Source organism: Tamandua tetradactyla, chromosome 21 (genome assembly GCF_023851605.1).
Source record: "Tamandua tetradactyla isolate mTamTet1 chromosome 21, mTamTet1.pri, whole genome shotgun sequence".
Classification (NCBI taxonomy): domain Eukaryota; kingdom Metazoa; phylum Chordata; class Mammalia; order Pilosa; family Myrmecophagidae; genus Tamandua; species Tamandua tetradactyla.
In genome coordinates, this window is record NC_135347.1 from 34,942,273 (window position 1) to 34,965,130 (window position 22,858).

The 22,858-nt window shown below is 36.3% G+C and overlaps 1 protein-coding gene and 1 long non-coding RNA gene across 4 annotated transcripts in view; both read right to left on the reverse strand.

Moving 5' to 3' along the window:
- Positions 1-22,858, reverse strand: part of LOC143665564 (uncharacterized) — a 398,448-nt gene that overhangs the window by 190,198 nt on the left and 185,392 nt on the right. The window lies entirely within an intron of this gene.
- Positions 1-22,858, reverse strand: part of LOC143665565 (uncharacterized) — a 302,502-nt gene that overhangs the window by 95,572 nt on the left and 184,072 nt on the right. The gene's annotated exons all lie outside the window — the stretch shown is intronic.

Below are 22,858 nucleotides of genomic sequence, written 5' to 3' on the forward strand. Positions count from 1 at the left end.
TTAGCTATATTAATAGACTAAGTAGCTTCTCCAATTTCAACTCTAAAGCTTGGAATAATTTCTCTACCAACTATCCCATGGATTTCAAATAGACACCTGAGTTGTTTTTCTCCCACAACCATAACTGTTAAGGAGTAATATAGAAAAATAAATGGAAAAAGGAAGTTTATAATTTCATCAGAGGATTTCAGTAGAGGTTAACAAAGGGAGGAATCAGGCTCTACAATCAAACAAAACTTTTTCTTCTCCAAATGTAGTAGCAAACAAGATTAGAAACTTGGTTACCAAGAAGCTGATAGCCGCTAAGGCATTATTTTAGTTTTGAATTTCCTGGTTGGGAAAAAAAAAAACCACTTTTTTTTAGTCCAGAGAGCATAAATACCAAAGGACCAGCCTTGCAAAGGCTGCTCTCCTCAACATGACACTGGGCTGTAAATTCTTAGAGGTGGGGAACAAGCACATCTCTAGCTCTCTATCTCCAGGATCCAGTACAGTGCTTCGCAAACAGAAAGTGCCTAGTATGGGTTATGAATGAGTAAGAGTGATGGCAAATGATGAATAAAAAGAGGCCAAAGTGAAGCTGGAGGAACAATAAGCAAGAATTTCAACTATAAATATCTCTAGGAACAGGTACAACTGAATTTTTCAAAGGTGCTTTCTCAACCAAAGAGTTCTAATACATAAGCAGTTGGGATGTAAACCTTGGTCAGCACATGTAAATAGCAGCAGCTAAACAGGCCCTGCAGCTTTGCGCTCCCTAAGGCAAGTCAGGGCTAGGCAGAAGAGAAACAAGGCTTTCAGCACCTTAAAAGGCTCTAAACCAAGAGCCATCCTGGCCAGCCCTCCGTAGCTTAAAGAGAATGGAGCCCATTGTCATGTCATAATAAGAAGGATCATCTGGTATTAAAAGAAAGTCAATTCCATACTATCTGCCTGGAAGTTTCAATATACCAAAATTCTTGACAATAACTTTCAGACATGAAAATTTCCACTGAATGGAGGAAAACAGTGCTCAGGAAAACAGTCTTGTGCAAGCAATTATGACTAGTATGATGTTTATTGTTTTAATTTCTTTTCATTATTTAATTTTGTGAAAGTATATTACGTGGGTAATTGGTCATTTCTCACTATAACCTTCAGAGGCCATCCTATCAAATAGATGTTTATAAATAAATAGATATTTTATAAATAAAATAATTATTTTCATCATTTAGTATTACTTTCTGAATCAATAATATATATAAATACACCAATAAATATTAAACAATAAGTGTTCAATAAGTCAAACTCAAGCAAATTTCTATTTTCCCACATCATCCAAACCAAGGCCCCACAAATAATTTAGGTTATATAGATTTAGTATGTTTTATAATATATAAAATGATAGAGTCAAATTTTAGAGCTATAAAGGATCTTTCTTACTAGCTAGCTAAATAGTCCAAATCCTCATTTCATAAATGAAAAGTCTGAGGTCATAATGTAGCCATGTTGAAGTAAGTGGTCAATGAAATACTATGGTTGATGTATAGAGTCATCCATTCAGTATTCATGCACTGAGCAGGCAGCTGAGGACCAGGCACCTCTACCTGCTCCAGTGAACGCAAGGGTAAAGTTTAGGGATAGGCACACATGAAAATTAACAAATGCAATTCTGGGTCACAGTTGCTGTAGGTAAAGTTAAGTAGCATCACCAACAAAAGAGCAAATTTGACAGGGTCAGGGGATGGGAGTGGGGAGGATGTTTGGAGAAGATTTTAGCCATACACCAAAAGCACAAATCTGGAAGATACTATCCTCACTTCAGTGGAGCTTAACGTCACACAGCAAGCCCATTTCACAGATCAGACAAGAGGTAAAAGAATGTTTGTGTGGGAGTTACTGCTTATGTAAGAAAGTTCATTCATGCAGTTGAGTCATGTGGGGATGAAATTGAGTCATTCATATTCTTTTATAAATATTGGGTATATAAACTTCCAATTATTTTTATCATTTTCATTGAATTATGTTATTTCTTTTTCAGCAATTCGTTCTTAAGTGGTAACAGTGTATGTTAGAGGTAGAAGAAAGTAAACCATTAGCCCCTATTGAAACTCAAACATTATAATGTTGACTGATATTACCAAGAGTTTGTCAAATAAGTCAGCAGCACCAGAGGGTCAAACATCAGAGTCTGTACTTAATCCACTGAATCATACAGCATCTTGGAAATGGGCCTTCTTTTGAATGTCTGACTGGATGAGATTAGGTAATACCACAATAACTAGCAAACAGTAAGAGCCAATTTCTACGTGCCTCACGAAAATGTTTCAGATGTGCTTTATTTTGAAAAATGAATGGGAGGTTGCCAGGTCTCACACAAGTCATGTTTGTTCCTGTATCTGAGCTGAATGATATGAAATTTCTTGAGTAAATTTTTCAGCATCTTCCCAGCTGTGACAGTACCACATTTCCTCCTATGTGAGTACATTAAAGGATATACCTTTGAAAGCTTGCTTAGTGTTTCAGAAGAAGAAAATATATTCTATAACAAGGAAAAACAGAATGTACTTATCTAGTACAGTTTATCATACAGGTTTCAAAGTCTGATGTGGACCTCAAATTCCCAAACTCTACCATCTCTTGACATAATCTGGCTTTTATGCTGTGTCTATAAAACATTTAAGAAAAGTGATCTGGAAATTTTATGCTCAATTTAGTCATTTTTAACAACAAAAGGCAACAATTCAAGTTTCAAAACAGAATATGATAGAGCCAATTGGAGTGTCTGCATTAACCAAATTAACCAAATTATTGCTAAGTCATTTCCCTATGTTCTTTGTGGGTATTCACTTACACATGGGAATTTATAGGATGCACTTGTTGCCATAGGAAATAACAAACAGTTAATTTAATTATTCAAAAGTCAAAGATGAAAAAAAAAACCTTAACTTACAAACCGACCTGATGCCCATGTCAAACACTCTCATGGGTACTCCCCTAACATCAGTGCACACAGCCCCCCACTCTGTCCTCATGTTGCTGACACCACATGCCCATGGGTCATGGAGTTTAAGTAAGAGAGCAGGACTCATCCAATGGAAGCCACATCTCTGTAAATAGCTCAGATTCATTTTCATAAACTGTAAAGCTTCTTAGAAGAACACAGAACAGAATCAATCATAGCAGCTTTGATTAGGATTTTCAGCAGCAAAATTATATGTAACAATAGAGATAAAGTGCTTACCAAGATCAGATATTTTTAAGATTTGTTTACGCAAAGTAGGATATAGAATAGATGATCATTTTTTGTTTGTTTGTTTTTCACATAGATCTGTTGTGCCCCATCTACCAGGGAATGAGGAAAGAGCAGTACTCTTCTTTATTAAGCATTGATCAAAGCACATTTTCTGGAGGAAAGGATAAGCTTTCTTCTCATGGCCACAGAAAGAGCCACTAGTGTGGGGAGTCTATATTGTTTATCCTTTGACTGCATAAGGTTCCCAACTGCTTCAATGGAGCAATGGTAGTCTAGTGTTGTTATATCTCCAAGCTTTTCATAAGAAAATTTACATTTTTGTTGTAAAATCTTCTGTTTTATTTTAACATCAAAGGACCAAACAAAACAGGTCTGTATACTTAATTTGGCTCATAGACCACTGGTTTAAGATCTCATATATACATAGAAATTTTCCATTCACTGGATGCACATTTATCTAACCAATTCTTTTATATGTATACTTACTTCTATATCAATTTAATTCTAAGCAATTTTCTTCAATCAATGGGTTACAATCCCACTGCATGCTGAGAAAAGAGGATTCATTACAAATAAGATATTTCTGACATCAAAGACACAGTCTAATGGTGGAGAAAAATGAGGAGGTAATTGGAGCCTGCTATAAGAGAGATTAGGAACAAGGATGAATTTAGGGCAGCAACAATGGCAGACCAGCTGTAACAACCTTACATGGTATAAGGCTGTGGATGCCAGCATCTACCGTTTACTTTTCACTTAAAATACAACAAACCCTATTTCTGGCACCATATACATACTATCCTATTTATCGCTCACACTTATTAGGAAGGGACATTATTATCTCCATTTTATAGATAAGGAAACTGAAGCTTAGAGGGACAAGTAAACTTCCCAAGGCCATGAAGCTGTGTGTGGCAGAATCTGGGCTTACAGCGTCTATCTGACTTTTGACCACTTTCTTATTGCTAAGGAATTTTTCATTTATCCTACAAAGTAATGGAAAACAAATGAAGACTCTTAGGCCCACATTATTCTGTTCTGTTCTCACAACATTCTGTGAGCTAAATAATAGAAAATAAGATTACCATTTTAATGTCTGGAGAAATCAAGGAAGGTTTAGCAATTTAAAACAAGAGAAACTATGGGTTCTTACCACCCCAATGGCTGAATTTCTAACCAGAATTCACACTGGTGTTACTTGGTTGGCAAATATCACTTTCCAAATTCTTGGTCCTGCTTTCAACAATCATACTTCTTCAAATTCAGAAATTCCAAAAGCGTATTCCCAATTAAATCCTCTTCCCAGCAGAATCCTAGCTATTTCTAGCCAAGTTGTTCCTCATTTGTAATATCAGTCTGAGTAATATAAAAAAGTACTGTGACAAAGAAGCACAGCAGTCATCAACTTTTTTACCACAGCCAATTGTTTTTGCAGGAACTACAAACCCCGTTTGAGTGCCAAAAATGCAATATTAGTACCCTAGAAACTCTCTTTCGTGTTTTAGTAACTCATTAATAACATTCCTTGCATTGACTTATAATTGCTGCAAAGTATTTAAGACTCAACTTTCCAATTTCTAACCACAGCATTTTTTTTCATGTCTGATGAAAGTTTCCAGCAACAAAAATACAAATATCACTATTACTGTTCAAATCAAGAGCAATAATTAAAAGGGGATTATTTCTTTATAACACTGATATAACTTAGCTGGACTGAGAAGATTACAAAGGAATTTTCTGCTGTGAGAGGAAAATAGTTGCATAAATGGAGCTATATTCCAGCCACTTTTGTTTCCCAGATATGGCACAAAATGAGATTGTGTCATCTTTATACTTTCTGGAATGAAGAAAATACGATAACTTTCTCCAAAACAGATACAAATATGCCAACTTACATGCCATATGCTAATTTGATCCCCATAATGACCCTTTGAGGAAGGTGTAATACATTTTCAGAGGAGGAAATGTATTAGTCTCGGAGAGACCTAAAGAATTTTTCCAAAGTCAGAAAACTAGTGAATAGACATCTGGGAATTGAGCCCAGATAAATCTGATTCCTAAACCTATATGCTTGATTACGAACAAGTCTTAAGGCACTGGAGAGAGAAACAAAGGAAGAGTGGAAGAAGTGGAACAAAGATGTTCAAAGTTTATTGGAGACTTTTTAGATCTTAGGCAATGGAGATTAAAATAAGCAAGCATAAAATGTCAATACAGCAAGAGACAAGAAAATTTATAGCATAGAAGAGGAACAGTATTTGTAAAATATGACAGACAGCAAAACTAGAAACAGAAGGAAACATCAACTTGATAATTGATGTAGAACATCTATAAAGACCTACAGCTAACATAAATCATACTTAGTAGTGAGAAACTGGATGCTTTCCCTCTAAGATCAGGAGCAAGGCAAAAATGTACCCACTTACCACTCCTTTTCATCATTGTTGTGGAAGAGCCAGTTAGTGCAATAAGACAAGAAAAGGAAATAAAAGGTTAAAAGATTAGAAAGGAAGAAATAAAACAGTCTTTATTTACAGATGTTAACATGGTCTATGTGGAAAATCCTAAAGAATAAATGATAACGACAACAACAAAACTCCTAGAACTAATAAGCACATAAAGCAAGGTCGCAAGATACTAGGCTAATATGCAAAAGTCAACTGCTTCCCTATACAGCAGCAAAACAACAAATGGAATTTGAAATTTTAAAAACTTTACCATTTGCAATAGCACAAAAATAAAACAATTATGTATATGCAAGTTCTGTATCTGAAAAACTATGAAACTCTAATGAAAGAAATAAAAAATACCTAAATAATTGGAGAAATAGTCTGTCTTTCAACTATTTTTAAGATGTCAATTCTTACCAACTTCATCTATAGTATCAATTAAATCTGAATTAAAATCCCAGCAACCTATTTTGTAAATACCTACAAACTAATTCTGAAGTTTATAGAGAAAGGTAAAAGACCTAAAATTGCCAACATAATACTGAAGAAGAACAAAGCTGGAGAAACTCATGCTACCTAATTTAAACACTTAGAAAGCTAAACTAATCAAGACAGTATGATATTGGCAAAATAATAGACAATGGAACATAGCAGAGAATCCAGAAATATGCCCACACAAATACAGTCAACTTATCTTTGACAAAGGAGCAAAGGAAATTCAATGGAGAGAGGACAATCATTTCATCAAATGGTACCAGAATAATTGGAAATTCATATGCAAAAATAAATAAATAAGACAAACAGTAAATCTAGACTCAGAACTTAACCTTTTACAAAAATTAACTCAAATGGATCATAAAGTGTATGAGTCCATAAAATGTAACATTCCATAGAATACAAAACTACAAAACTTCTAGAAGAAACCATAAGAGAAAATCTATGTGTTTAGTGATGAGTATTAGTTACAATGCCAAAGGCACCATCCATGAGCCTTACTAAAATTAAAAATCATTCTGTGAAAGACATCATTAAAAGAATGAAAAGGCTTGGAGAAAAGATTTGTAAACTACATTTCAGATAAAGGACTGATATCTAAAATTTACAAAGAACCCTTAAAAGTCAACAATAGGAAAACAAACAGCCTAACTTAAAAATGGGCCAAAGACCTGAATAGACATCCCACCAAAGAAGATATACAAATGACCAAATAAACATATGAAAAGATGGTCAACATAATTTGTCATTAGGGAATTACAAATTAAAGCCACATTGAGATAATACTAAATATCTCTTAAAATGGCTAAAATTAAAATTTTTTTTTTAAATCCTGACAATACCAATTGCTGGCAAGGATGAGAAATAGTACTCACTTTGGAAGACAATTTGGCAGTTCCTTACAAAGCTAAACATACTATTTCCAACAATTGTACTCCTAACTATTTATCTAAATGAAAATTTATGTTCATACAAAGGGATGTACGTGAACTTTATTTATAATTGCCAAAAATGGGAAGCAACAAAGATATACTTTAGGAGATGAATGGATAAACAAATTGTGGTATAGTCACATAATGGAATATTATTCAACAATAAAAAGATATGACCTATCAAGCCATGAAAAGACATGTATGAATCTAAATACATATTGCTAAGGTATCATCTTAAAAACACATCTTAAAAGGCTACTTACCCTACAATTCCAACTTTATCACATTCTGGAAAAGGCAAAACTAGTGAGGTGCTAAAAAGGTTAGTGGTTACCTGGAGGGACAGGGGTGAATGAAGGGTCGAATAAGTGAAGCACAAGAGATATTTAGGCCAGTGAAACTATTTAGATACATGACACTATGCATTTGTTGAGACCCCAAGCACTTTACAGCATAAAGAGTGATCCTTAATATATGTAAAGTTAAAAGAAATAATTTATAAGATGGGGGATCCCAGGATGGAATGCAAAATGTAACAAAAAAAATCTAAATGTATCATAAATGCATGAAACATTCTCACTGAAGGGGGTAGAGGAAAAAGATGATGACCCAGGTAACTTTAGAAATTAATGCAGACTCTCGTTCTAAAGGCAAATAAATTGACGTAAGTACTCTACTCTTATTGATAAATTGTCTCCCACTGGGGCATGGGTTACCAATTCTGATACCATGCTACATGCACACTGGAATGGAGCAATTAATAAAGTGAATGGCAATTGCAGGGGAGCCAGTTTCTCACAGTTGGAGTGGGAAGTTACAGCTAGATCCATGTGGTAATGTATTAGAGTTGGAGACATTAGTATTAAGTCATGTTAAGTCTAATATAGATGCAGATGGTTACGTACAGAAAAATTTTGTTCATATATGTATATTCATGGGTTAGTATATACACATATATATTTTTTCCTTTCTCTGTCAGCTGAGAGGCCTTAGAAGCAATGACACCCTAGTAGCAGTGAACACACCTAGCTCCCAGACTTTGTTTTTTTTGTTTTTTGTATGCTGTATGGTGGTGGGGGGGGGGGGTCACACTTCATTCTCTTTTCCATGTGAGTATCCTCTTATCACAACACCATTCGCTGAATTTTTGTTTGGTTGTTTTTTCGTCTGTTTGGGAAACACACGGGCCAGGAATCGTACCCAGGTCTTCCACATGGCAGGCGAGAATTCTACCACTGATTTACCCTTGTACCCCCAGACCTTGGTTTTTAATACCGTTGTCCAATAAAAAGAACCAAGGCTCCTTGGAGAAGTGGCTGATTCTAGGACTGGGGCATAAAATATGTAAGATAAACCTGGAGCATCTTGTAGACCAGAAATAAGGAAGTGCTCAGAAAAAATTTTTTAAACAATGAAAAAATACAATGATGGGGTATGTCAAATGGACACAAGAAACAACTGAAAAAGCTTCCAATGGTCAAAATGGGATCAAGATAAAGTAGTACTGAATTATAATGCAAAATATAAAATTAATATTCATGAGTCCATACTGATATAAATAACTGAATAAATAGATAAGAGGAGAAGAGACAAATCTCTCTTACAGAAGGATTTCAGATAATTTATATAGACACTTTGCCCTCTAGGAGGAAAAGCAAAACTCCCCACTCTTGAAGTGTGGACTGCACAAAGTAACTTCCTTCCAAAGAATGACTTTACCATGGAGAAACGTGACAAATACTACCTCAGCCAGGTGATCGAGGTCATCACCAACAATTATAATTCATGCTGATGGTATGTACCCTTGACATGATGTGATGATAATGGCATTTTACATCTGTGTTCTTCCTCCAGAATACTCATGATTCCACTCTAATCATAAGGAAAACATCAGAGAAATCCCAACTGAGGGGTATTCTACAAAATACCTGTCCAATTCTCCTCAAAATTATCAAGGTCATAAAAAACAAGGAAAGAGAAATTGTCACAGACAAGAGCCATCTAAGGAGACATGACAACTAATGTAATGTGGTCTCCTGGATAGAATCCTAAGACAGAAAAAGGACATTAGGTAAAACTTAAGGAATTATGGATAAATTATGAACTTTAGCTAATAGTAATGTATCAGTAGTGGTTCACTAATAGTGGCAAAGGTATCTTACAAATGTAAGATGTTAATGACAAGGGAAATTGTGTGCAGGGGGTATACAGGAATCTCCATACTATCATAACAATTTTTCTGTAAATCTAAAATTGTTCTAAAATTTAAAGATTATTTTTAAAATTACAGATACAAGATTACTACTTCTAAAATATAAAGAACTACAAATCGAAAAGAAAACAACCCAAAATAAGAATGAATAAAGGGAATGAACAAAATAGTCACAGAAGAACTCCAAATGTCCATAAAACTTAAACAAACAGATGAAAGAAAAAAAGGCATTGACCTTATCAGTGGCCAAGAGGAAATGGTAATTAAAGCAAGACACTATTTGTAACCATCAGTTTGGCCTAGCTTTTAAACATATTTTATTGTGAAATATAACATTTATATAAAAAAGCAATAAATTTCAAAGCACATTTTAGCAATTAGTTATAGAACAGATTTCAAAGTTTGGTATGAGCTGCAGTTCTACAATTTCAGATTTTTCCTTCTGGCTGCTCCAAGACACTGGAGACTAAAAAGAAATATCAGTATAATGATTCAGTAGTCATACTCATTTGTTAAATCCTAAATTCTCTATTATAACTCTGCTTTCTCTTTTGATTCTTCTCCCAATCTTTAGGGATATTTGGGTTATGCCCACTCTAACTTTTTTTCATGTTGAAAAGGGATGTCAACAATACGGGATAAGGGGATGGAATAGGTTGATGTTCTTGGAGACACTGGCACCTCTCAGTTTTATGATTTATCTATGTTTTATGACTTATCTGGCCTAGGAAGCATCTGAGGGTTTAAAAGTAAACTTTGTGCATGCAACATTTGTAGGATCTAAGATAGACTCCTGGGTGTTCTTTAGGGTTAGCAGGAATGATGTTGGTTGGAGTTTGGCAAACCTTGGCAATTAGCAATATCTAGCTGAAGCTTAAGTAAGAGTAGCCTCCAGACTAGCCTCTCAACTCCATTTGAACTCTCTTAGCCACTGACACCCTATTTTGTTATATTTATTTTCCCCCTTTTGGTTTGGAAGGCACTTTCAATCCAATGTGCCAGGGCCAGGCTAATACCTGGGAGTCATGATCCATGTTGCCAGGGAGATTAACACCATGGATGTAATGTTCCATGTAGAGGGGAGGCCTCTCCCAGGTATTTGAAGCCAGCAGGCCCTAGACTCTGCTTCTGTAGTTTTTTTATACTTCTTTTGTTGCAAAAAGAGGGTCAAATTCTGAGAGGAGGGTCACCCCAGATAGGACTTTCCAAAGTTGATAATTGCCAGCCAAAACTGGGCCAAGGAACCCATAAAGGGGGTACAGACTGGCTCCAAAGTGTGCTAGGGAGGGAATCAGGAATGGTGCCATAAGCTCTGATGGCTCTCCAAAGCTGAGCTTTCCTGGTTTTCCTTGAAAATGCATTTTCCTTGAAATGATTTTACTTGCAGATTGGGCTTAGAGAGAGAGAGGCCACATCTGAGCAACAAAAGAGCTTCTCTGGAAGTAACTCTTAGGCATAATTATAAGTAGGCTTAGCTTCTCTGCTACAGAAATAACTTTCATAAGAGCAAGCCTCAAGATCAAGAGTTTGTTGGGCTACTTTCAAAAAAGTAAAAACATGTAGCATTCACAAGGATGAAGAAGAGATAGATACTCTAATATACTACCGAGGGTTATATGAATTGCTTTGACCTTTTGCAAAGTAATATGGCAATATCTATTTATATATGTATATTAACAACACTTATACCCATTAACCTAGCAATTGTTTTATGGAGAGTCTATCTGACAGCAAGTAAAGCACCAGAATGAAAAGATATGCTAAGAGTTCTAGTTGTCACATTGAAATATGGTAAATCATTTTGGTGGCAAAAAATTAGAAACAGCATTAAAGCCCATCAATAAGGTTATAGTTAAATGAATAATGGCATTTCTATACTGTAGAATATTATGTATCTATGAAAAGAGTATAAAGTGTATCTCTTAACATGGAGAGATACTATGTTATAATCTTAAGTGAGAAAAGAAAATTGCAGAGTATCAAAGGAACTTCCAGGGAAGATGACAAAGTAGGGAGCTCCAGGGCTCAGTCCTTCCACCAAAACAACAATTAATCAGAGAGGAACTGTCTGTAACAACTATTTTGGCACTCCAAAGGCTAAAAGAACACTGCACAGAATCCAGGAAGAGCCAGAGGAAGAGACTGATAAATTATAGTAAAGAATTGTAAATTGTTCTTTCTGTGTGGTGGCTACCGGAGCCCGTCTTGCTTCCTTGCAGCAGGACACCACAGGGTCCAGTCCCGGGCTAGCTCCTGGTGGCAGAAGGGAACATAAAAATCCTCTTCTCCTAGAACAGGGATGGGCACAGCCTATCACTGATCTAAGCTATTGACTAGCAAATTCAGATTGCTAGGCCCCAACTCTAAGGGCAACTATTGTTTCAACAGGCCCCAGACAAAGGCAATGGCAGCCATTATTTCAACCCTTTTAGACAGGGGCAGAGCCAGAGAAGATTTAAAGAGGCAACACTTCCTCAGGGCTGTGTGAGTCAGGTAGTTAAAGAACAGCATTTTCAAGGAAAACCAGGAAAGCTCAGCTTTGGAGAGCCATCAGAGCTTATGGCACCATTCCTGATTCCCTCCCTAGCACACTTTGGAGCCAGTCTGCACCCCCTTTATGGGTTCCTTGGCCCAGTTTTGGCTGGCAATTACCAACTTTGGAAAGTCCTATCTGGGGTGACCCTCCTCTCAGAATTTGACCCTCTTTTTACAATAAAAGAAGTATAAAAAAATACAGAGGCAGAGTCTAGGGCCTGCTGGCTTCAAATACCTGGGAGAGGCCCATCTCCTGGGAAGCAGAGAGGACAACCAAACTCCTCTAAACAGGGAGATTCCAAAACAACAAGAAAACCCAGGACAAGATAGAAACCCAGAAAGACAGGGAAAAGTACCTAACCACTGCATTCACCTCAGGCAGATCTTCCTGATAAGAGAGCTGAAACTCAAGAAAATCTCTGACTTAACACCAGCTGGTTACAAAATCAAGAAACAGACATCCCAAGGAGTAGATCCCAGAGTTAAACATTTTTAAATGTTAAAATGTAAAGTATGCAATAAAAGAGTATAACACAAACAAAGAAAAGAAAAAATGAAGGCCCATCCAAAGGAAGAAGATAAAAATACAGAAGGCTCACCCAAGGAAGATAAGAATATGGACATACCAAACAAAGCCTTTGAAAAACAATCTTAGAAAAGCTCAAGGAGATGCAGGAAAGCACAGAAAAACAACTAAAGGATATCAGGAAAATAATGAATGAACAATATGAGAGTCTATGTAAAGAGACAGAAAATGTTTAAAGAAACCAACAGCACTGCTGGAGTTAAAGATCACAACAATTGAATTTTAAAATGCCCAGAAGGGTTTCAAAAGCATATTGGAGCTGGCAGAAGAAAGAATCAGTGAACTTTGAAGCAAGACACTTGAAATGTCAGGCTGAGGAACAGAAATAAAAAAGAAATACTGATAGGGGAAATAGCTTAAGACAGCTATGGGACACCATCCAGTGTGTGAATATATGCATTATGGGAGTCCCAGAAGAAGAGAGAAGAGGGGAGAAGGAATAGTCAAGAAAATAATGATAGAGGGCTTCTCAAGCTCAGCAAAAGATGTGAATCGGTGCATCCAAGAAGCTCAGAGAACACTGAACAGGATAAACATGAAGAAAAATACAACCCACCATATACTGATTATACTATCAAATGCAAAGGACAAGGAGAGAGTTCAGAAAACTGCAAGAGAGAAGCAACATTTTACATAAGGGAGTCCCAATTAGATTGGATGCAAATTCCTCATCAGAAACCATAGGGCCAAGAAGGCAGTGGGTTGAAATGCTTAAAGTGCTGAATATAGAAAAAAAAGACTGCCATCCAAGAATTTTATATCTGGGAAAACTGTCTTTCAGAAATGAGGGAGACATTAAAAAATTCTCAGGTAAACAGAAGCTGAGGGAGTTCATAACAAGTAGACCTGTCCTACAAGGAATGCTTAAAAAAAAGTTCTTCAGACTGAAAGGAAAGGACACCAAACTGTGGTCCCAAGCAGCATAAAGAAATAAACACCTGTGGTAAGGGTAACTATTTGGGTAATTATAAATGCTGGTATTATTGTATTGTATTATTTGGTATGTAAATCACTTTTTACTTCCTACATGTGCTAAACTGCAAATGCATATAAAATAATGATAAATCTAGGTTTTTGGACATCCAATGTACAAAGATATAAGTGGTAATAAATACAAAAAAAATGGTGGGGGGAACAGAGGTCTATAGGAAGAGTATATGTGCACGCTATTGAAGTTGTTTATAGCAAACCAAGTATAACTGTTATATATTTAGAGTTCAAGCTTAACTGCATGGTAACCACAAAGAAAACAAGATGAAAAATATATCCAGATAGAAATGAGAAGGCACTCAATATGATACAACACAAGAAAAGAAATAAATATAATAGTAGGCTTTGACAAAACTGAGGGATAAAAAAGGTGTAAGATTTACAAAGGCTAAACAGCAAAATGGAAGAAGAAGCACCTGTATTATCAATAGTGACTTCACATCTAAATGGATTAAACTCTCCAGTCAAAAGGGAGAGATTGGCAGTATGGATTTAAAAGAACAACCCAACTAAATGCTGTCTGCAAGATGGTCATTACATACCGATAAAGAGAATAGATCAACTGAAAGATGTAAAAATTATAAATACATATGTACCTAATAGCAAAGTCACAAAATAGATGAAGCAAATAATGACAGTTTTGAATGGAGAAAGGCACAGTTCTACATTAACAGTAGGAGACTAACAAACCACTCTGAATAATGGATGGAATATCTAAGTCTGAAGACCAATAACAAAGTATAGGATTTGAATGACAGACTAAATCAACTAAAGCTAAGACAACAAAAAAAGATAAATGGGACCTCATCAGAACGAAAAACTTTTGTTCTTCAAAGGACTTTTCCATGAAAATAAAATGACAACCTGCACAATTGGAGGAAATATCTGAACAATACATATCCAATAATGGTTTAAATATCCAGAATATACAAAGAAATCCTTCAACTCAAGAAGAAAAAGTCAGATAAGCAATTTTTAAATGGGCAAAAGGTTTAAGTAGTCATTTCTCCAAAGATAAACATATGGCTAAAGAGAGCATGAAAAGATGTTCAACATCATTAGCCTTCAGGGAAACGCAAACCAAAACTACAATGAGATATCATTTCTCACCCACTAGCAGGGCTACTATTTAAAAACAAAATTACAATTGCTGGACCAGAGGATATGGAGAATAGAAACACTCAATCATTGCTGATGGCAATGTAAATGGTGGAGCCACTGTGGAAGACAATTCAGCAGTTTCTCAGAAAATTAATTATAGAACTACCAAATGATCCAGAAATCTCACATCTAAGTACATACCTGTTCTAGTTTGCTAGCTGCCAGAATGCAACACACCAGAGACGGATTGGCTTTCAATAAAAGGGGATTTATTTCATTAGTTCTTCAGAGGAAATGCACCTAACTTTCAACTGAGGATCTTTCTTACATGGGAAGGCACAGGGTGATCTCTGCTGGCCTTCTCTTCAGGCCTCTGGGTTCCAACAACTTTCCCCAGGGTGATTTCTTTCTGCCTCTCCAAAGGCCTGGGCTGAGCTGCAAGTGCTGAGATGAGGTATGCTGAGCTGCTTGGGCTGTGCTACATTGAGCTCTCTCATTTAAGCACCAGCCAATTAAATCGAAAATCATTCATTACAGCAGGTATGCCTCTTAGCTGACTGCAGATGTAATGAGCAGCAGATGATGTTCATGTATCATTGGCTCATGTCCACAGCAACAGAACTAGGTACCTTCACTTGGCCAACTTAACAACTGAATCTAACTACCACAATACCCAAAAGAACAGAAAGCAGGGACTTGAACATGTATTTGCACATTGATGTTCATAGTAGCATTATTCACAATTGCCAAAAGATGGAAGCAACCCAAGTGTGCATCCCATGATAAATGGAAGAATAAAATGTGTTATATACCTACAATGGAATACTATTCGGCCTTAAAAAGGGATGAAGTCTTGTTATATGAGACAACATGGATGAACCCTGAAGACCTCATGTTGAGTGAAATAAGCCTGACGCAGAAGGACAAATATTGTATGATCTCACTCATTAAAAAAAAAAAAATAGAGTAAACAAAATCATAAAGTAAGAATCTAGAATATAGGTTATATTACCAGGAGAACAGGTGGGGAGGTTAAGGCTTAAAATGTACAGGGTTCCTATTTAGAATCCATTAGCTTTGCTAATGGATTGTGGTGATGATAACACAATATTGTGAATGCAATTTACAACCTGAAATATATCTGAATATAGTTAAAAGGGAAATGTTAGATTGTACATATGCTAACAGAATAAACATTTTTTTTAAATCCATGGAACTCTTCAAAAATACACCACACAGTGAACCCTAAGTTAAATCATGGAATGTAAGTAACAGACAATTATAAAAATGTGTGATCATCAATTGCAACAAATGTTCCACACCAATGCAAGGTTGGTGACTGGGGAGATACATGGGAATCCTATAGTTTATACATGACAGTTCTGTAAACCCATAACTTCTTTAATAAAAAAAATTGTGGAATAATACTTAAAGTGTCACAGAACTTTTAAAATGCTTTCTATGTGTATACCCAAATATATCTGGAATTCTACACATCTGGCAGTTAACATCAGTTACCACAGGACACTAGGATGCTGCTTTAGATCCTAGCCCTTGCTACCTCTCCCACACATTAAAATAAAACTATTAAATAAATCAAATAAAACCTGAAGCATGGTTACCATATGTTACATTTAGTTATGAGGTGTTCAGAAAAAGCAAATGCTAGAATTGCAGCAGCAACTCACATGGTCACTGCCTGGCAGCAACACTATAACAGCAAATTGAGAAGACATTCTCCCAGGGAGCAGAGTAACCTATTTTCTATATCAAGAGAAAAAGAACCAAGTTGTTTATTTTTATCAGAGACCTACATGAGTATTTGCCTCCATGTGGGTGAGATTGCTAACTTCTAGGTAAATGAAAAGTGGGGTCAAATTAACTATAACAATTCAGAGAAGCAGTATTTTCAAAAATAAAATGAAGCCTCCATGTCACATACAGGAGGCCCAAAAACAACGAATTAAATCCAGGCAATGTCAACAACCAGGAGTTAGGTCTGAAAGCAGAATTCCAGTCAGCAAGAGTAGAAGGATTTAATGAATAAAGACAAATGCAACTGGGTAAATCTAAAAAGAAGAAGCCAGAAAGAGAAAATTTAGCAGAATATCTGAAAAATGCTCCATTTCTTGATAATCAACACAGTCATAGCTTCATTCAACAGTACAAATGAAAGATGGTATTTTAGTTTGCTAAGGTTGACGAAATGCAACATACCAGAAATAGGCTGGCTTTTAATGATGGGATTGATTAGTTTTCAAGCTTAAAGTTCTGAGACTGTGAAAATGTTCAAATCAAGTCACCAACAGGCCATCTGGTGATCCTGGACTCCTCTGTCACATGGTGGTGTCCACTGGTCCTTTTCTCCTGGGTTTTGTTGCTCTCAGCTTCTAGCTGCTCTGTCTATGGCTTTCTCTCTGTGTTTCTGAGAGAAGGTTGTGTGTCCTTCTCTTCTAGCTTCTGATCTTTCTCTCTGTTTCATGTTCTTATAAAGGGCTCCAATATGAGGAGAAAGACCCCCCCTGGGGCAAGCCTCAACTGAAATAACCTAATTAAAAGTCCCACCCAACAATAATAGGTCAACACCCACAGGAATGGATTAGCTTTAAGAACATGATCTTTTCTGGGATCGGGAAAACCTCCAAACCATCACTGGCATGAGTAGCTACTCAATTTAATCATTAAACATTTGGTGGCAGTTATAATCATAGACTGTGTGATGCAAAACAGTGCTGATTAAATGTTTTTTGAAGGAAAGGAGGGTGGAAAGGATAAAGGGAGGTAATTATTATTTTGAGAGTCTTCACAAGAGAAAAAACTCATCTTAAATTTTAAAAACTATGAGCGTAAAAAGGAAGAACTTCCAGAGTCTTCATGGACTGAAAGAGCAAACAGAAATATAGCTACAGGATCTTTTATACCCAACCTATTTAGCACAGATCTTGCAACTGGAAGAAAAAGAAGTCCCAGGAGTAGTAAGCTTACCGATTGTGGGTTTTATGAGCAAGCTTGAAGCATACCCACTGTACTATATAGTAAGTTCTCTAAACTTGCGGACCAAAGACAACATGCTAAAAGAAGCAGAGCACAGATGACTTCACATACAAATAAGGATATTCGTATCCTATGACTCTCCATATGCTGTAACTGAAACAGGTCTTTTGCTTTAAATGGAAATTTACTTGTGCTTATGATTCTGGCTTTGAGCTATTTTTCATATTTTTGCTTCTGAAAATAAGACTATAGTCAAATATTACCCAATTGTTTTTAATACAAATTCTTGTAGTATTTTAAATTCTCACCTGGAACTACGATGGTCTAGGCCAGCGATGTACGCTTTGTTCAACCGTCTTCTTATACAAAAGATTGACGTACAAAATAGAAAAGGGAATCTGTTTTGTTGAAAAAAAAAAAAGAGGAAGGGGAGAATGGGATACAGAAAGATAGAATTCTGCCAGCTCTGCTTTCCCACTGTGCTTCACAGGTTCACAGGGCCCTTCACAACTGCTACTGAAACCCTATGATTCCTTAAGCTCAATATGAAAGTCAGTGTTTGTGACAGCTTATCACAAATGAGTAATATAGAGACACACATTTTAGAAACAAGGATTGAGGAACACAAGTTGATTTAAATTCATGCAAAATTTTATTTTCAACAATGGGGAACCTAATATCATTTGGCAGCCAAGTAAGGAGACAGAAGCAAGAAGCTCAGCTCTGTCTCCCCAAGTTATAGAAGCTTGTGACTTTCATGGATTTGGAGGAAGTTGGTTTAGGGAAATGACATAGGATGAGGTGAGATTACATAGGACAGAAGCCTGGATTAAATGGAGCATGCACTGTTACAAATCATACTTATTCATAAATCACATGTTCAAAAATGGTGACTCAGTACGTTGAGTGGGAATGATTTTTACTTTATAGTCAAGTGTAGTTAACTTTAGCTCAGAATTTTGTTGCTTTGTGCCTGTGCCAGTAGGGGTAGGTAGAATTTTCTGACTTTGTCCTGTTTGAACTGGCCAATAAGGTAGAAGTAATAAACAGGAACTTTAGGTAAACCAAGGTACTGGTTTAAAAGTATGAGGTGAGGCAAATACTTTATGAATAGATATAAGAAAGTGGACTCTCCAAGAAGGAGGAAACAGAGGCTTTTTGCCAGCATACAAGGGAAGGCTCCCAGGAAAAATGGTCTAGCTGGAAGTGGTTTCAATAGCAAGGTCTGTGCACTTCTCTGAGCCATAGGAGAGGAAGGTCGTAGCTAGTGTTTTCCAAAGGCACAAGAAGATATCTAAATAAAGAATCCTTTCACTCAACCAATGGTTATGGCAATGCTTATTATATATTCTACACATTCTTCTAGGCTGTGGGAATAAGGCAGTTAAAAAGCCAAAGGTTCTTTCTATTCCCAAAAGGAATAGAAAAAAGTTATAGATCATATGAATGCTGTGAAGGAAATGAAGGAAACAATGTGGAAAATGGGGATAGATGTGAATTCCAATTGGATAGAAGTGAAATTCTGCCCCAAGGAATGACATTTGAACTGACATGGGAAGGATTGAAAAAGTGGGGATTGGGGTGGGAAGGAGAAAGAGGAGTCAAAAAAAAAACAGAACAAAAGTGGTAAGGCAGGAGAAACCTTGGCACCTCTGAGGAACAGAAGGTGGGCATGGTGGCTGGAGCCTACTGAGGATGGGGAAGACAGGATAAAGGACCAGGTTCCCTCCAGCACTGCAGAGAGTTCTTCATAAGAATTATGGGAAGCCATGGGAGGACTTTAAACAAAAAGAGACTTGATCTGATTTACTGTTGTAAAATATTACTCTGCTGTGGGAGAAAGGAAAATAGAGGAACAAAAGTGGGAAAGAGGTAATTAGAATGGAGATTGGAATTCTCTTGCAATTGGCCAGGAAGGAAATGATGGTGTCTTAGGACTAGAGGTAGCAGTAGAGAAGGAGACAAGTAAATAGTTTCCAAAATTATTTTGGAACTAGAACTCTAGAAGTTGCTGATGGATTATTTAAGGGAGGTGAGGGGGAAAGGCAGAATTGAGAATGACTCCCAGGTTTTGACTTAGGTAATTGAGTGTATGGTCACGATTTGGGTGTGGATGGAGGGAAGAAGTTGGCATAATATTGGGAGAATCACTTAGAGAGCTGACTAATGTTATCCAGATATCAGCTGGAGGTTCCCTAATTCTGTAGACCTAGCTGGAACACCCTCAAACCCTATAGCCTATAGCTCTATGGCCTGGGGAAAACTAGATCTCCCCAAGATTTATTTTTTCCCAAGGGCTCTGGATCTCATCATTATCCTGTTTTTCTGCCTCCTGTGTCTTCATGTCCTACCTCCATTCACCTTATCAACTCTTCACCCATTTTCTTTTTCTTTTTTTCACTTTTAAAATATGTGTTTGTTTTCTTTCTTGGTACATTCATAACAAAACTAATGGCGTTGGATGTAATGTCACAGAGTAGGCACTGTCATCTAAACAAATCACAGTCAATTTTAAGAGATGCCTTGCAATGCCACACTCTGAGTAAAAAACAGAGGTAATCAAGAAAATGCTATTATAATTAATAGTTTTTAGAAACAGCTTCTTGGCATTTGGAATTTATAAATGTTTATGCTTGTCAAAGTCTTGTTATATTTTCTAAATGATTCCATGTTTTCACTGCCGTTCCTGTCACCAAAGTCACATTGTTCTTACTGTGTATAATGCAGAGAAACACCTCTGATGTCATCCTAGGCCTAATGATTTTTAAATGGGACTAGAAGTGATACCAAGTTCTTTATTCCATGCATTCCTGTGACAGTGCCAGTCACTCTTGCATTGTACAGTAGTACAATTTCTACCTGATTAAAGCAGTAATTCATGAAGGTTATTGATGGGAAGTGTGCCCTATTATAATTTCTGCTTTGTCTCATATGGTACAGCATATGAGACAGAGTGCCAGGAACTAGGACATCCCAGCTTCTCTCCACAGACTTGTGGCCACTGCCACATGCTCCTCTTATTGGTAGCCTTATCCATCAGATTCACAGAATAAATCCAGTCACACCTAGCATTCATTGAATTTTCTACCACTCTAATGAAGATCTGAACATAACCAGCCTCACAACCTATTTATAATCTCTATAATTTTTAAAATAAAAGCATGTACAAACTATCTTGCAGGAGATTAAGAATAAATATGTGCAGTATATCTGGTCTAGATTGCATTTTATTTTTCATCAAAAAAATATTTATCGCACATCTAACATAAGCCTGAAACTCTCAACAGTAAGGCTAGAGAGGAATACAAAATGCACACAGTCCTTATCATCAGGCAGCTCAAGGGTATCAGGGTCTTTGTTTTTTATTTTAGCTGGAAGAGGATTCAGATTTATTCAAATTAATCTGGGTCTCCTGTAAGTTTTCTTTTTTTTTTTTAAGGGAAAGATAACAGAAAATCTGACTGAAGAGCTATTAGGTGCCCCTAAATATTTTCACAGCTTTTCAAGTAGAGTGCCATATTAAATGAGATAATATATTTAAAGGTTCCCCCACACAGTGCCTGGTACAATATAGAAACCAAGTCAGTTATCCTACCCCTTCTGTTGTTTGGGATTCATTTAGAGCAAGTCTTGGTGTCCTTCTAAACAGGGTTTTCTGAGAAAATTAAGCTCCAATGCCTGGCATATGTCTGATGTAATAAAAATTTCTCTTCTGTGCATCCAGAAGGGCACTAGCTATATGACATTCTTGGGAGACAAGTAAAAACCACTCAAATCATTTTCAGTAAGGCTTACTTCTCTCACAGGAAACTTGGCTGAAATTGAGAAAAATTGGAGGACAGTATCAGTTTCCTTCTATTTAAAAAAACAAGACAAAAATTGGGAGGATAGGGGGATCTAATTTGATAAAGCCAAAGATCCTAAAACAACAATAAAAAATAACCTGAAGCCAAAAGCTCTCTAGAGAACTAAGGAAGTAGAGAGAAAAGTTAGACTGACTAAAGGTAAGTGCTCTAAAGAAAATATTACTGTGCAGAGGCCAGAGCAAAGGAAACACAGTCAGACTAAAATCAAATACAGTGCAGCTAAAACCAAAACAAATGCCCCATTGAAGGAAAGAGACAGCCAGAAAGCTTAGAAAATATTAGGCTTCTCTGTACTCCTCAGAGAGTCACAAAACATTTGAGACAAACTGCTAAATTCTTAAATACCTTAATGTTGTAGTTACACAAAGGGAACAGGGCATACCACTAAAAATTTCAAGGCTGACAAGTTACCAGGATGAGATAGGTTTATGTCAGAAGTCAATTTAAAATTCCAAAAAGTGCTTAAAATTATTTATTCTAATTTCTCAGTGTCTCTTTCCCCAGACAGGAAATTACCTAACTCAAGGACATAGAAACTCATCATGGCCTTGTTCAAAGCTGACAAAGACACAACAAAAATTAAGTTGTAGAGTCTCATTAGCGTTTCTTAAATAAGCATGTAATTGCTTACTTTCATATAGTTCAGCTGCATAGACTAAACATACAATAAGTCATAATATATATCTATCATTACCAACAAAGATTTTTCTCAAATCAACATTAAGCAAGTCATGTAAATTTATATTTAGTACACTGTTGTAAATTGCACCAATTGCCCATATTAACACTTGCAGCATCAGATGAGATGCCAAAAAGCTTTTTAAATGCCTGGAAGAGCATTCAGGAGCAAAAATGTCATTGAGAACCAAAAGATGAAATCTTTCCCTTGTCACTTATTCTTTGTACTTCATAACCAAGAATGGGAAAAGGCAGGCTGCCCTTTCCTCCTGTGCTTTACAATTTATCAGGACAACCACTAGGTGTGATAGGAAAATGCAACTTCAGGCACAGAAAGTGAAAATACTCAAGTATGTTAGCTCATTTTCAAATGAAATAACAATTCACTTTCAAAATCATCATCAGTGACAACAAAAGTCAATTCCTAATAGTGTCTTCATGATTGTTCACAACAATCATAATTTGTAGTAATGCATCTAATGATCTACTTGACCACAAATTTCAAATCAATATAGGTAAAATGATACTAGAGGTGGTTGCAAATAAAAGTCTATTATTTCCTCCTTCATCTGTAATTTGACATCTGATAATAATGCTAAATTATTTCATAATATTTTAAAGGACTAGGACATTGAACTAACTCAAATGTCATTGCCATTTGAAGATCTGGATAACTAACATACTCATGCCTCTAAAACAAAAGGCATAAATCAACAAGTCTTCAAAATGTAGAAGACAGATTCACTTCATCACGTTTTTCAAGTAATTAGAAATGGCAAATGCT